Consider the following 15178-nt stretch of genomic DNA (forward strand, 5'->3'; position numbering starts at 1 on the left):
TTTAAAAGAGTCAAGTTATATGATGCATCATTATCTACGAACAGGGTTGTACTATATACTACGTGTACATTGTATGTTACTGGTACATATATTTGGAGTGGTGTATCATCCGTAAGGTGAGTATAGAGGAATATCAGTACCCCACCAGTGCGGGATTTTTACATTTATTGTCTGTACTCGGCCGATTGTTATTTTACAACATTGGCAATCATTCATACTTCGTTCTACTTTTCAGTTCGCCCTGTGTCCAACTGTTGTACACTCGGGGGTTTCCATGTGACTTTTACAAATTGTGATTTACAATACACGTTTCACAAGATCAAAATAAAGAAATGAAAACGCTGGAAACGACATGTTTTGTGCAGTTGCCTTATACTGTGGATGTGATTTTTGAAGTCGCAAGAGTTCGTTTATTTGCACATAGCTAGCAGCGTGCGTGTGTTATGTCTGCCTCAGTGGCGGATCGGGGGGGGGGGGGGCGGCGCCGGGCCTGCCCTTCTTTATTTTTTTATTTATTTTATTTGTGATTAAAAAAGAAATGTGCTGATTAGCTGATGAAACCCGGACGTGGCACGAGAAAACAAAAAACTTTACTTGTACACATAATAGGGGTAGATTCTCACCAACCCGATAAATATTGTTTTGACCATTTTTTATCGCCAAACATTGTCGAAATCTGGCAAATTTCGTGGTGTTACACAGCTTGATGTGACAGTGCCGTGCAATTTTTTAACTTGACGTCCTATTGGGCATTCTTTGAGGAGTTATATGTAAAAAGTAGAATGTTAAACCCGTCTTATCTCATGATGATAAAGGATCCCTCAAGCATTCTTGAATCCAGACAATAAGTGGGATTCATTATTTTGTGAAATCAGCCGACATTTTGGTTCGATTCGATCACAATTTTTCTGTTTGCACAGCAGACAAAAAAGGAAGAAGAACAAACCAACGCTGGCTTAGATATTTGCAGGCCTATATTTACAGCAGCTGTACAACCAAGCTATAAGAAAAAGATTATTTCCTATGAAGGAGACTAGCGGGGAAAAGAAATAAAGACAGAAGAAGTTACAATAGAGAGAAAAAAAGTTCGGAAATTTGTGAAGAAAATGCATTCATTACAGTAATTTTGTTCACATCATATACGAAATCGGTTGATTGTTTATGGCCAATTTTCCCAATTCTCTTGTCGATGCCAAAAATAATCATCTTACGGGATTGCGATTGAATGTAGAGGTGCGTAAAGGGGTACTCTTCAATCAGAAAGCAACGATCGTTCAATCAGTTACCTAGTTACATAATGAATGTGAGCTAGCATGGGGGAGAATGTAATGTGCAGGATTGTTTGCCGTTTGTTGGTATACTCACAATATAATCATCTCCACAGTATGGAGGCTTGTCTGTTTTTACTTCTTTCTTTCTTTCTTTCTTTCTTTCTTTCTTTCTTTTTTTTTCTTTCTTTCTTTTTTTTCTTTCTTTCTTTCTTTTTTTTTTCTTTCTTTCTTTCTTTCTTTCTTTCTTTCTTTCTTTCTTTCTTTCTTTTCGGTTTGTTTCTGGAAAAGAATGGGTTGAAAAAAAGTTCCGCATGAATATAGGTACGGCTTTTCGTCACTGCTTTTTTCTTTCATACGACACGATGTAAGTACAACTGCAGTTGTTCATTACTCTGACATACTGATTGGTTATTTTAAGTAGCCCGTGGTTGGAAGAGTAAGTGAACAGTCAGTAGGTATAAAACGTAAATGCTGTATGGAAATCCGATTATAAGTAATTTCTGTTTTTTCCCCGAATGTAATTATATACATCTCTTTCACAGGTATGTGTCCCATTCACTCGTATAGCACCAAAATGATAACAGGTGCTCATTTCATTTGCTTTGCAGAAGGCACTAATGATCTTTTATAACTATTTCCCATATCATCAGTAGATTAAAGATGTGGTAGTGGCAGGAGAGGAGGGCGCCTCCTCCAACTGAATTACGAGAAAATATAAATGCAATTTCACTTGATAGTCGTCACATTATTACACTGTGGGAAATAATCAGGTTAACAGATTTCCTTGTATACTGGACAGCATGCTCTACCCTTTCAACGTTCATTGCCCGACATAGTTCTGCGGGTTTTAAGCTAGACACAAGTCATAATGTACATGATGTAAACGTCATGATAAACGTGTGTATGCTTTGTGTGTGTGTGCGTGAGGGGGAAGGGAGGGGAGGGAAGACAGCGATCATACATAGTAGCAATGCAGAATTTACTGTCTATCATTATATATTCAATTCATAATGCAGTATCAGCGCATGCGCTTTTTTGTAGGCGTGTTTGTCCGTCCGTGATGTTACTCATTTGTGTACACGGGAAACTTCTAAATCCAGCGTAAAGTTTATGGCGATTTCAGAGTATAGTTGGCAGTAGGTTTACTGAGTTGAACTGAGTGTAATAATAATAATAATAATGACATTTTTATAGCGCATATAACAAATGAATGTTCCCTATGCGCTTTACAATCTCATCACAAAACATACTGTAATTAACAATTCACTTTCAATACACACATACATGTACAAAGAAAGAAGAAAATATCAATTCACAAATAGATAAGTCTTCAAAGAAGATTTGAATGAGCCCAGTGAAGCTGACTGACGGATATGTTGTGGTAGTGAATTCCACAATCTTGGGGCAACAACTGAAAAAGACCTGTCACCATAAAACTTTGTATTGACTTTAGGTATGCGGAGAAGGGATTGGTGTTGTGATCTCCGACTACGTGTGGGGACAGGTGAGGTGATCAATTCCTTAAGATATTGTGTACTGTCGTACTGGCACGTAGTACATGACATGACCCACTAAAATAATCATGAATATTGATATGTTTACGCAATGCCTCTACAAAGGCATTCGTGTCACGTACTCGGCACAGTATGTGGACAAAATTCTATTTTTATTTTTATTTTTTTGCTGTTGTATTTTGCGTGGCGAGTGGAATTCTAAATCTTGTTCGTCAAAATGAATGAACCCACAACAGATTAAACGCGTAGCCTATTTCCGGGTAGCTAGATTGAAGATCGCTAGATGGGAATACCACTTATGAGCTTCCATGGAGCTTTCATTAATATTCCTGGGGTTTGTGTTAGATTTTCATCTGAGAGAGTGGACATAATAGTTTAATGTCCGATATGGAGTTTGATGAACATAGGCAAGGAAGGGCTGAAGTGTGGCAGCGTGCGAGAGAAGATAAATGGCATTTATCACTGGTGTTGAGTTTGTTCTGCTTGTTTATGCTTTATCGATATATTTTTGTTATTCTCTGTAGGTTTGGAGTGAGTGGGTGCTCCAGTTTCTGCTTTCATGTTGTTTTCCACTTTGTTAATTTTTCATGTGTCACATATCGTTTCTTATATTTATTAGTTCAGCCCCATCCTGTGCGAAATAGGGCACAAGACGGCAGGTCGTTAGAGTACATTATTTCACTAATGTTTAGATGGGTGTCCTTCAAAGTTGTTTTCTTCCGTCTCTCGCCTTTCTCTCTCTCTCTCTCTCTATACCGTTTGGTATTATATATATATATATATATATATATATATATATATATATATGTGTGTGTGTGTGTGTGTGTGTGTGTATGTATATCCGTATGTCTATATAATTATGTCTGTTATCATGTTGCTTGCCTTTACTCTTACGTCATCCTTCGTATTGTCATTTTATTACTCATCTGGCTTACTTCCTCGTAATTGCTTTGTTTTTTGTTTTACCAAGGACGCATATAATATGATACATGTTCTTTTTTCTCCCATATTGCATTCCGCCAATTTTCTGTTAATGTAAGTGTTTCATTATTTTTTTTTCTTGCATGTATGATCCGTATCCTGATGGTGCATTATCCAATACCCTCTTATCCGTCATTGATATTAACTTCCCTGTCTAGTAGGCTTCCCCCCTCCCCGCTTTCTTGTCACCACATAATTATTTTGTTACGACTCCCCCCCCCCCCCCCCATCCTGTATCCATTGCCCAGTGCGGTGACTATTCTTTATAGTGCTGGACATAACGGAAAAAAAAGTTAAGATGAACATTTTATACAGTACACCATCTAACTAGTAGTTTGGAATTTTGGTTAAAGGTACTGTTTACCACTGGCGGCAGTGATTTTAAAAAATGTTCATGTTATCACATTTGATGCATATGTGTATGTTAGTTGTATCACAAAACGTCCTACCATATAAAGATTTTGCAATAAAGCCTAAAATATAGGGAGATATCACAGTTTTTCTTAATAAACCATAACTGTAGACGGTCTATACCAGAAACAATTTTATCATAACTATCGTTCACATTTTGTTTTAAGCATACTAGACATTGATTGTACTGACTCATATTTTTATATTGGTTGTTTCTATCCCTAACTGATTTTTTGAACTATTTTTAAGCGCTAAAGCTGGGTTTTTGTTTCACCTGCAAATGGTAAATATTGCCTTTTACTCTACTATAACAGTTAGTTGTATAATAATCGGTTCATGATAAAATTACTTCCATTCTCTTTTGCAATTCATAATCCAAATACCGATGGTGCAATCTTCATTCTACCTCATATTCTCTAAAATGACCTTGACGAAAGGCCTTCTATATTCTTTAATTTAGAGTTTTCTTTTATACATGGTTCTACGCATCTGATGTCACAAACTGTAGCAGTCTTCTCATCGAGGGATGGCTGCACTGAAACTTCAAAAAAAATATTTTTTTTTTGAACGCATGGTCCGATTTTTCCCTCAAACTTTCTCTCTTAAAAAAAAATAGAGTGAAAATATTCACTCTTGAAGGAGTGAATACAAAAAAAAGAGTGAATTTAGAGTGAAATTGGAGTGAATTTTGAGTGAAAATGTTCATTTTCAGTCGTTTTGGAGTGACCTCAGGGATCACTCCAAAATCTTCGAGTGATCCTGAGATCACTTCAAAATGAGTGAAAATGAACAATTTCACTCAAAATTCACTCCAATTTCACTCTAAATTCACTCTTTTTTGTATTCACTCCTTCAAGAGTGAATATTTTCACTCATTTTTTTAGAGAGTTCACTGATACTGATATTGCAGCATTTACTCAATCCATATGTTCATCAAGATGGACTTGTCTTATAATACTCTAAGACAAAAGAGGTAAATAAAACACCATAACTCATCTTTTTTTCCCCTCGGTTCTAAGTAAGTCTTGGATTCAAAACACTCACGATATTGATATTAAACTAATCAATTCTGATGATATCCACCACACTTTTAATGAGCGTTTTGATTCTTTTTTTTTTTTTTTTTTGTCCTCAATCACCATCATGATTTATGCATGCATATTCACTCAAAATGCAGCTATAGTAGCCAGTGGCGTATCTATAGGGAAAACGGCGCCCGGGGCAAGCGCGAAAATTGCGCCCCCTAATTTCTGAAAAAGTGTTCAACCCCAACCCCATCCCGGTAGGGATTTTAAACAAAGTCCACATGATATGCTTTTTCAAGCACTCAAAAGGTGTCTTTTGAGGGCGATTTAAATGTAATGAATTTTGATAAATTTTGGCGAGCGAGAGCAGCGAGCGAGCCGAAAATTTTTGTATTTCAGCTTACAAAACATGGAATTCTTGTCATTTTTTGCTTATCAAATCTTACAATTCTGATCAAGATATAGTGACGGCCTTACAGATAACGATTTATACCAACAAACTGAGGACTTTAAAAAATACTCTAAATTAGTAGGGCCTACGCGCGAGTAAGCCGAAATTTACATATTTCCGCGTCATCATCATGTTTTGTTCTTATCTCCTTTTTTTTGTGATAAATTTTGGCAATCGAGCGCAGCGAGCGAGCCGAAAATTTTTGTGTTTCAGCTTACAAAACATGGAATTCTTGTCATTTTCTGCTTATTAAATCTTACAATTCTAATCAAGATATAGTGACGACCTTATAGATAACGATTTATACCAACAAACTGAGGACTTGAAAAAATACTCTAAATTCAAAAGTACGAACGAGTGAGCCGAAATTTGTATATTTCCGCGTCATCATTACGTTTTATTTTCATCTTGTTTGATTTGTTTTCTTGCGCCCCCCCCCCCCCATGTTCGAAACCAATGGCGCCTTCAATTGGCGATCGCTTCAGAACGAAAGAAATTGCGGCCGCTGCTCCGTGAAACATTTGCCTACGAAATATAAAATGACATGTGTGAACACAAATTGACATTGTCATTTTGTCCACGTCATCGCGTTTTGTTCTTACCTTTTTATGCCTCCGCGCCACGAAGTGGTGCCGGAGGCATTATGTTTTCGGGTTGTCCGTCCGTCCGTCCTTCCGTCCGTCTGTCCGTCCTTCCGTCCGTCCGTCCGTCCGTAATGAATTTTGTGGACAAGGTAACTATCAAAACCTGTTGAGGTATCCTAATGAAACTTGGCATGTATGTGTATTAGGGGATGAAGTTGTGCCTATCAACTTTTGGGTGCACATGCTGAAAGTCAAAGGTCAAAAGGTCAAGGTCAAATACATAAAATGTCACTATTTCCACCATATCTATTGAATGTCAGAAGATATTTTCTTGAAACTTAGTGTATACATGTATTACTTAATTAAGATTCTCTGGTGAAAGTTTGGGTCATGAGGTCAAAGGTCAAAGGTCAAAAGGTCAGGGTCAAATACATAAAATTTCACTATTTCCACCATATCTATTGAAGGCCTGAAGATATTTTCTTGAAACTTAGTGTATACATGTATTACCAAATTAAGATTCTCTGGTGAAAGTTTGGGTCGTGAGGTCAAAGATCAAAGGTCAAAAGGTCAAGTAAAAATATCAAAACTTCTTTTTTTTTCTCCGTACCTTGGAAAATTGTTCAAGGTATCTTCATGGAACATAGTATATACATGTACTGACTGGAAGTGATTATCTAGAGAATGTAGGGTTCATGGGGTCAAAGGTCAGGGGTCAAAGGTCAAGTGCAACACTTCAAGATTTTACTATTTCCCTCATATTTATGCAATGCTAGCAGGGTTATTTTTTTTACACTTGGTGTATGCATGTGTAACCTAATAAAAATTCTCTGGAAAGTTTTTTTTTCTTCTTTTTTTTTGCCTCAAAGGTCAAAAGGTCAAAGATCAAGTGAAAGTGCTGAACTAACTTTTTCCTCCATATCTCGGAAGTGGTTCAAGTTCTCTTGAAACTTAGTACATATTATGCATGTTCTACACTGCAAAAAGTCCGGTGTTGAATAGTGAACACCGAGCTGGTGTTAAATTTTCGGTGCTCATTTATGGTGTTAAATTAACACATCCGGGTGTCATTTCCAAATTCTAAACTGTTTTTTGAAGAGTTTCTTAGTAACTGCACTTCTTGTTGATTTTTAATTTAAACAAGACGATCAAGAATTTTACATTAAAATACTAGATTTTTGAAAAAATGTGAAAATAAATTTACACCACAGTAACACCAGCTGGTGTGGTCTCTTATTGAAGCTGGACGGGTGTTAAACCATTGATATTGACACCAACAAATATCAAATCAACACCATGTGGTGTCATTTTTTGAATTAACACCAGTACAGTGTCAAAATAACACCAGGTACAGTGTCAAATTAACACCACGAAGTGTCAGGTGAACACTTTTCAACACCATCACAGTGCATTTTCAACACCTGTGGGTGTGGTCCTCTATTGAAGTTTGATCTGTGTTAGATTTAACACCCGTGGTGTTAAATCTAACACCGATGTTTTTACAGTGTACCTGAAAGTGAATATCTTATAAATTTTAGGGTCAAGGGCCAGATGAAAATGGTAACAATTTACTATTCAATTCAGAAATTGAACTTTTTCTCCACACCTGTACCTTGAAAATTACTCAATGCCTAAATGTATGAATGGGTCAAAGTCAAGTTAAAGTCCTTAAATCCCTAGATACCTAGATACGTGCTCTCCTATTCATCCAATTAAACCTAGGTCAAGGAAGGTAAACATTCAACACATTTGCGACAAACTTGTCATTTCAATATTTTGCCAATTTTGTGAAAATGTAATCACACATTGTCCACATGTACTATCTACACCTATTAGGAAAATCATGCATTATGGCGGAGGCATACCAGTCGCCAAAGCGACATTTCTAGTTTTATATATACATTTTGGCGAGCAAGCGCAGCGAGCGAGCGGAACATTTTTGTATTTCAGTTTACAGAGCATGGAATTCTTGTGTGAACACAATAAACATTGTCATTTTGTCTGCGTCATCATGCTTTCTTTTTATCTTGTTTGATTTGGTTTTCTGCCCCCCCCCCCATTTCCGGGCGAGTTTTTTCGCCTTCTTCTCCTTCTCCTTCTTCTTCTTCTTCTTCTTTCTTTTTTCTTCTTCTTCTTATTTGTTTCTTTTTTCTTTCTTTTTTCTTCTTCTTCGTTTTTTTTTTGCGCCCCCAAGGAATGGTGCCCGGGGCACTTGCCCCCTTGCCCCCCCCCCCCCCCATAGATACGCCACTGATAGTAGCAAAACAAACCCGAAATGATGTCGATTGCTTAAACTGAGTACCGAGTGAATCATCGATTACGTCATTAACCCTCCTGTCTTTTCTTTAATTATAGTCCATCAGCCCATTGTGCTCTATATGCGTCATTCTCAGTCTAAATTTAGGAGGAAATCAATCAAACTTGAGTTTATAAAGAATACGTAAGCGACGTCAATGAATCGTAACACAGAGTTTAGCATTCGGCAGAATAGTAAAAGATGGATAATGAAGTGTGTAGCTGTTATAACCATCAACCATTATAATTATCCTGTCATCATTCAGCGCTTAATTCGATGTGATACTAGCCGTCACAGGCAAAACGCCCAGAATTCTGAATCCCGAATCGTTGTTCCACACGACACTAAAGACAGCATCAAGAGTATGAATGAATAACGCTCCTTGATTGTGTAATGATAGTGATTATATGGAATCTTTGTATACGTCATTTGAGTTATTTTGAGATCTACATTAGTCCCTGGAGTATTGATACTCTGTTTTAGTCTATATCCATGTGCAATGATTGCATAGTCAGTCACGGGTTACATTATTCTAAACTCAAGTAAGTTGTTTCTTTTTTTAACCATTTCTTATGTAGACGGTTACCCCCCCCCCCCAAAAAAAAAAAATATATATATATAATATATTATAATGATAAATAAAAAACAAACAGATTTGCCTTTATTACTTTCACATAGGCCAAAGATTGGGTATTCATTTGGAACAAACTGGCTTCAAAGAAATTTGAATGCATTTCATCACTGTGACGATATCAATAGTGATGAAGCTTTGAGCAAGTGAAGAATCTTTAGGTCGTTTGTTTTTCCAAGATGGAAAGATCAGACTCCTAATTCTCTCTTTTATTCAAAATCTATTTTTGACCATGACTCAATGGTAGCTATAGGTGGACGGTCGCCAAACAAACATAAGTATTTATCATCAGCAGCTGCAGTGGGCGAAGTTTCTCGCAAACTTCAAATTGACTTGCACGTGAAGTGCGTTGTATGCTACACAACTCGAAAAGCTCTTCAAAGGTTTGACACATTATTCGCCCGCGATGTCTTGCACTGTAATTGGGCCATGTCATTTAACTGCAGTACGTCGTTAAGGGCTCAGGAAGTACGTCGGATTCTACTTTGCCTATCTTCGCCATCTAGGTTAACGACTTACACTTGCTTTCATTCATATCTGATCAAAGGAAAAAAATGATAGCCATCAGCCACCGCGAATTATATATTTCGTCTGTTTTGATGATTACGCTCCTTACATTTTGACGCTGAGATTATACCCGCTCATCAGTGCGTTGATGCATCTTCCTGCAGTGACCATAGCTGTTCTTCAGATTGTAGCAATTTCGTTTCATGCTTGAGGTGTAGGACCAAATACCTCTCCAGGGAAAATCTATGACCGTTACGTGCGATAGTCGCCAGGCAGTTTATTTCACTTTGTTTCTTCACATAATATTCTGTCGTTAATACAAAATCAAATTCCTGTTTAAACAACATAACGTAAGTGATAAATATAGATTATAACTGATAAAACGTTAGGACATAATTTTAACGTATTGATACTGGAAAATGCAGATTCGTTTATGTGCAACACAAGAGTTGTATTGTATACCATTCAGATTACACACCCTTTCATGATTAAAACTTGGCAGTGGAAGGCAAATGGATATATCTTGCTCATGCCCACTAAGTGAAAGTTTTGCTCGCTCCGCAATAACCTGAATGACGACACACATTTGCTCAAAAGGGTTATATACCAACAGCCTCTCGTATAATGCCCTCTTTGCGTCTGCTCCAGTTTCAAATATGGGGGACGAGAAAATTTACAGCGCTCTGCGAAAATAAGGGCAAGGTATATGGACAGATCGATGCAAGAGCAATCTGGCAAGAGCAAAGCTTTACGAAACCAAACTGAAAGCATCGTTTCGGTGCATAATTTATATGACAGTAAAAACACGAACGATAAAGCTGGTATCTCACTGAGCGGCGAACGTTTGCGAACGTAGCGAATTTGAGATTCGCCAACTTTTCTGACGAATGTTTGCGAAAAATCAGGATTCGCTTCTGCCATTAGCGACAGTTATAGCGACTTATAGCGATGTTTAGCGACAATTAGCAACACTTGAGCGAATGTTTGCGAAAGTGTTTGCGAAGCACAGGTGGCGACTATTAGCGACTGTTAGCAAATGTTAGCGACAGTTCTGCAAAATAATGTTAGCGACAGTTTTGCAAATATTAGCAACTGTTTGCAAATCCCTTGCGACAATTTGCGAATGTTTTGGGACCTGAAAAAGTACCTGCAGGCGATTATATATGGTCAGACCCATAAAACGAACGTACAGCCTTCCACTGCATTCAGATCTCTTGTGACCACCGTTCAAGATGGATTTCCAGAATATGGAAATGAATTTCTGCCAAGAAGAGGCTCAACGTGCTGCTATCCTTGAAGAGTTGCTTTGTCTGGCTGCTGCTTCAGCTATCGTGCAGCTTAAGAGAAAGAAGATGAAGAAAAACAAGAAAGGAAGAAGAAAAGAAAGACTGTTTGGTTTAGAGAGTGATTGTTGCAGGGGACAGACTTTGGTCAATACTATGAAAAACTTTTGCAGCAATTACATGATGGAGATGTCAAGGGCTTCAAGAACGTTCTTAGAGTGGAACCTTGCCTGTTTCAGGAGCTTTTATAGGAACCATATGGTTACTTGTTCGCTAGCAGTGGGGAATCAAATAAAAATGTTAGCGACACCGTACTACGACCTTTTGCGAATTCTTACGAGTGTTTTGCGAATGTTTGCAACTGTTAGCGAAAATACAAATTCGCAAAGAAATTTTGAACATGTTCAAAATTTCTTTGCGACAGTTCATCTTCAAAAAAAAAAAACCCACCATAATTCTATTTAAGTTATCATAATAATAAATTCATTAATTTACTATTAACGAACTTTTTGCAACCCTTTACGAACCCTGGCGAAATCCCAAATTCGCTACGTTCGCAAACGTTCGCTGCTCAGTGAGATACCCCCTTTACACACAAAGTGAGATGGCGGAGATTCATGCATCTCATAATATATAGATGTCTTTCATCGTTTGATTAATGTGTGTAGGGCGGAGGAGGGGTTGCGCAATAAATGGAAGGAACAAGCATTTTGTTTCGTTGTTGCTTTAATAATAGTGACTGGAGCAATGCGAATGAACCGCAGTGCTCCGTCACATGGTGTTTATAGTGAAAGAAAATGTATGTATGAGAGTGTTTTGTTGTATTCATCCTTAAAGCTATAGCCATGTTCAAGACGTATTTCTAGTCGGAGTAAGAATTTTTGGCTCGGCAATTAAAGTCAAAATTAATGCATATCTTACCACGACCCTTGTGTCCACACGACGGTCGTGGGAAGAAACTTCGACCAATTGTGCGAGGGTCGGTGTAACTTCCGGAAGTGGAGGGGCCGCGCACGTCGACCATGCGATTGTATTTTACCAGTGGCATTTGTCTTCTCCATTCTTGTTGATGGAAATTTTGGCAAGAGCGGCAGCTTCTTCGTCGCGATCGATTAGGTTCGAATTGCACTACACGCGCACGTGTACTCGCAAAATGTCAGCATTGCGATTTGACCCAGGAAGTTTTAACTAGGTCGTAAGGTATGTAAGTTGATAGATACTCCGAAGGCTTGTCCGCACGGGCAATTTACTCCTACCGGCTAGTCGTGGTAGCGAGCGATACTCCTGAGCAAACTCAGGAGTATCTCGTTCGGAGGAAGAGGTCGTGGTAAGTTCCTCCGATCGGAGGAAGTTACCACGACCTTGTTCAGACGGGCACAACTCCGACCTATCCTCCGAAGTTACTCCGACCAAGCTTCCTCCGACCCTTCCTCCGAAGTTACTCCGACCAAAACTGCCTCCGTCTGAACACAGCTTATGTTCGAGGGCAGTTATGATCGGAGTAACTTCGGAGGAAGGGTCGGAGGAAGCTTGGTCGAAGTAACTTCGGAGGAAAGGTCGGAGTAATGCCCGTCTGAACAAGGTCGTGGTAACTTCTTCCTCCGACCAAGATACTCCTGAGTTTTCTCGGGAGTATCTCGCTACCACGACTAGCCGGTCGGAGTAACTTGCCCGTGCGGACACGCCCTCGGAGTATCTCTGAACTTACATACCATAACGACCTAGGTAAAACTTCCGGGGTCAAATCGCAATGTTGACATTTTGCGAGTACATGTGTGCGTATAGTGCAATTCTAACGTAGTCGATCGCGACGAAGAAACTAGCGCTCAGAAATTTCCATCAACAAGAATCGAGAAGATAAATGCCGCTGGTAAAAAAAAAAAAAAACAATTGTATGGTCGACGTGCGCGGCGCTACCACTTCCGGAAGTTACACCGACCCTCCACGGTGATCCCCTCGAATGTCGTGGTAAAGTGGTCGGAGTTTCTTCCCACGACCGTCGTGTGGACACAGGGTCGTGGTAAGATAAGTATAAATTTGAATTCTAATTGCTGCGCCATAAAATTTTACTCCAACTAAAAATATGTCTGAATATGGCTTTCGAGACTATAAAAGACAGACAAACAAACAACAGTCAAGCATCCATGCAGTGTAGCTATAAAAGTGGAACGCCGAGGAGATATATCCAGCATGACTTTTCCACTCAATCGCCACACTTTACTGTCTTGGTGTGAGTGTTAACTCACGTTTTCGGTGCTTTTGCTCATTTTTGTAAAAGGTGCAGTTTACCATTGGGAGCAGTGTTTTAAAAACTGTTCGAGATGTCACATTTGATGCATATGTGTAGGTCAGTTGTATCGCAACACATCTTACCATAATTATGAACATTTCGTCATAAAGTATAACATATAGGGAGATATCATTATTTTCCCCACTAAACTGTAGACGGTTCGGTCTAGAAACATCTTTATCATAACCATCATTCACATTTTGTATATTTAACCATACGTAACATTGATTATACTGATTCAAATTTTTACATTGGTTGTTTCTATCCCTAACTCACATTTTAGAACTATTTTCAAGCTTTAAAGCTGGGATTTTATTTTATCTACAAATTGTGAATAATGCCTTAAAAAAACTTTAAACGAAGCCAAATAATCAAGTGTCTATTGGGATTTTATTGTCAGAAACTTCGAATATATCATAAACAAAAAATATAAAAACATGTGTGTAATATATATATATATATATATATATATATGTGTGTGTGTGTGTGTGTGTGTGTGTGTGTGTGTGTGTGTGTGTGTGTGTAGGTAGGTAGGTAGGTAGGCCTATATGTATATCTATAAACATGTGTTGTGTATCACGTATATCATGCATGCCATGTGTGGCAGTAGCTTTCGGTTGCTTGTGAATGAACGCTACGTAGGCGTATACATCAACTTTAAAATCGCCAAACTAGTTAGTGATTATGATCTTGCAGAGCATTGGTTTCATCTGTCTACTCCCACTCCCGTTAAATCAAAGACCGATTTATTCTCACGGAGGATAATAGTTATGTGAAAGCTGATTGTTCATTGTAATCAAAGTGAAGATATTGTGAAATAATGAACGGCAACTTCATTAAAAAAAGATGACAGAGTCAGAGCGATGAAGGTACTGACTGGAGATTAAAAAAAAACAATAATGTTAAAGGGATGTACAGTATTGGTGGAGGCGAGGATTAGGCTCTTAACGTTTTGTGAGATACAAAAAAAAAACACTTGTGAAATAGTACAGAGCATACCATTCAAAGACGAATTCAAAGTTTATTTGATGAAAATCGGTTTTGGAATGGCTGAGACGTCCAAAAACAAAGTAAAATAAAGCGATCATGATAAAAGGCGGGCTCCACCTATTAGGATTGCTTTATTTTGCGTATATCTCGGCCATTTCAAAACCAATTTTCATCAAATAAACGTTGAATTCCTCTTGGAATTACATGCTCTTTCATATCTTATAAGAGATTTCTCATTATCTCACCCAAAAATGTTAGAAACCTGAAGTTAGGTCTCAACCAAAACTATACGATCCTTTTAAGAGTATGAAACTATCAAATTCCCCCGCAAATTCCGTAACCTCATTTTTGATCGACTTGACTTTTGTGATTTCTTTCACTGTTTTAAGTGTTGCGGTATACTGGATTAATAAAAGCGAACTATAGAAGTGTGCGGAGTTTCACTGTATCGCCGAACTAAAAAGAATACATCTACGAGTATACTACGCATTGTAAACAGAGTGAGAGAGACTAATAAACAATCAGTGGAAATATAAAATCCGAAATTTTCATCATTATTCGGTCTCGAAGATTTCCCAGTTTCGTTCTTTTTGGTATGTTTTTAATGCCTCCGGCGGAGGCGCTATGTTTCCGGGTTGTCCGTCTGTCCGTCCGTCTGTGGGTATTGTGGACAGCGTAACTAAATCACTGTTTGAGGTATCAAAGTGAGACTTGGCATATGCATGTATGAGTGTAAGACGAAGCTGTTCCTGTTGGCTTTTGGCTGCACACGCTCAGGGACAAAGGTCATAGATTGAGATGAAATATTTACATTATTCGCCATATTTCCTCCATATTTTTACAATGTCTGAAGGTATTTTCGTACAACTTAGTATACATAATTACCAGGTAAAGATTCTCTAAGCAAATGGAGTCAGAGGTCAAAGTTGTAAGGTCAAGCAAAA

Source organism: Diadema antillarum, unplaced genomic scaffold (assembly GCF_040938485.1).
Source record: "Diadema antillarum isolate AM-2024a unplaced genomic scaffold, OU_Dant_1.0 scf00000162, whole genome shotgun sequence".
Taxonomy (NCBI): domain Eukaryota; kingdom Metazoa; phylum Echinodermata; class Echinoidea; order Diadematoida; family Diadematidae; genus Diadema; species Diadema antillarum.